This window comes from Mizuhopecten yessoensis, unplaced genomic scaffold (genome assembly GCF_002113885.1).
Source record: "Mizuhopecten yessoensis strain PY_sf001 unplaced genomic scaffold, ASM211388v2 scaffold10557, whole genome shotgun sequence".
Taxonomy (NCBI): Eukaryota; Metazoa; Mollusca; class Bivalvia; order Pectinida; family Pectinidae; genus Mizuhopecten; species Mizuhopecten yessoensis.
The window spans coordinates 11,888-13,984 of NW_018408606.1; positions in this window are offsets into that span (position 1 = coordinate 11,888).

Genomic DNA, 2,097 nt, shown 5'->3' on the forward strand with positions numbered 1-2,097 from the left:
GTATATAAATCTTATTACCGGTTAGCTTGTAATGATAATAATAATAAGAAACGGAGTAAAAACAATAAGTCCCCAAAACTTTGTTTTGAGGGACTTAATAAGAAACGGAGTAAAAACAATAAGTCCCCAAAACATTGTTTTGGGGGACTTAATAAGAAACGGAGTAAAAACAATAAGTCTCCAAAACTTTGTTTTGGGGGACTTAGTAATAATAATAAGAAACGGAGTAAAAAGAATAAGTCCCCAAAACTTTGTTTTGAGGGACTTAATAAGAAACGGAGTAAAAACAATAAGTCCCCAAAACTTTGTTTTGGGTTTGTTTTGGGTGACTTAAAAATAATAAGAAACAGAGTAAAAACAATAAGTCCCCAAAACTTTGTTTTGGGTTTGTTTTGGGAGACTAAATAAGAAACGGAGTAAAAACAATAAGTCTCCAAAACTTTGTTTTGGGGGACTTAATAAAAATAAAAAGAAGAAACGGAGTAAAAACAATAAGTCCCCAAAACTTTGTTTTGGGAGACTTAATAATAAGAAACGGAGTAAAAACAATAAGTCTCTAAAACTTTGTTTTGGGGGACTTAATAATAATAAGAAGAAGAAACGGAGTAAAAACAATAAGTCCCCAAAACTTTGTTTTGGGGGACTTAATAAAAATAAAAAGAAGAAACGGAGTAAAAACAATAAGTCCCCAAAACTTTGTTTTGGGGGACTTCATAAAAATAAAAAGAAGAAACGGAGTAAAAACAATAAGTCTCTAAAACTTTGTTTTGGGGGACTTCATAAAAATAAAAAGAAGAAACGGAGTAAATACAATAAGTCCCCAAAACCTTGTTTTGGGGGACTTAATAATAATAATAATAACTAGTAATCATTGTAACGGATGGCCGTTACAGATTAGTCCCCCAAACGACCCCTGTTGGACTTAGGAACATAGGCAAAATCAGACAACAGTTAAATTTCGACCAATCAGAGGCCTCCATAGCGTTACCATGGCAACTGAACTTATCGAAACTGTTACCATTGTGTTCGGAAACCCTGAAAACCCTATGTACCAATTTTGGGCAGAATCAGAAAACAACAAAATTTCGACCAATCAGAGGCCTCCATTTTGTTATCTTGGCAACTGAACTTTTCAAATCTGTTACCATTGTGTTCGGAATCCCTGAAAACCCCTATGTACCAATTTTGGGCAGAATCAGAAAACAACAAAATTTCGACCAATCAGAGGCCTCCATTTTGTTATCTTGGCAACTGAACTTTTCAAATCTGTTACCATTGTGTTCGGAATCCCTGAAAACCCCTATGTACCAATTTGGGGCACAATCAAACAACAGCTAAATTTCGACCAGTCAGAGGCCTCCATTTTCGACCAATCAGAGGCTTCCATTTCGTTAACATGACCACTGAGCTGTTCGAAACTGTTTCCATTGTTTTCGGCAGCCTTTAAAACCCTTATGTACCAATTTTCTACGAAATAAGAGCCAAAAACTCCAAAACCGGAAGTAAGGTTCTGGCGACCATCTTTGACTTCCGGTCGAGATAAAAAAAATAGCCTGTTGCACACCTAGACACCCTAATGAGTATGTGTGTGAAGTTTCATGATGATCCGCTAAATAGTTTCTGAGAAAACCTCTGGACAAGTTCATGGCTGAAGAAGAAGAAGAAGAAGAAGAAGAAGAAAAAGAACACAGAGGAATAAAAACAATAAGTCCCCAAACCATGTTTGTAATAAGTCCCCAAAACTTTGTTTTGGGGAAGACTTAATAAGAAGAAACGGAGTAAAAACAATAAGTCCCCAAAACTTTGTTTTGGGTTTGTTTTGGGGGACTTAATAAGAAACGGAGTGAAAACAATAAGTCCCCAAAACTTTGTTTTGGGGGACTTAATAAGAAATGGAGTAAAAACAATAAGTCCCCAAAACTTTGTTTTGCGGGACTTAATAAGAAATGGAGTAAAAACAATAAGTCCCCAAAACTTTGTTTTGGGTTTGTTTTGGGGGACTTAATAAGAAACGGAGTAAAAACAATAAGTCCCCAAAACTTTGTTTTGGGGGACTTAATAAGAAACGGAGTAAAAACAATAAGTCCCCAAAACTTT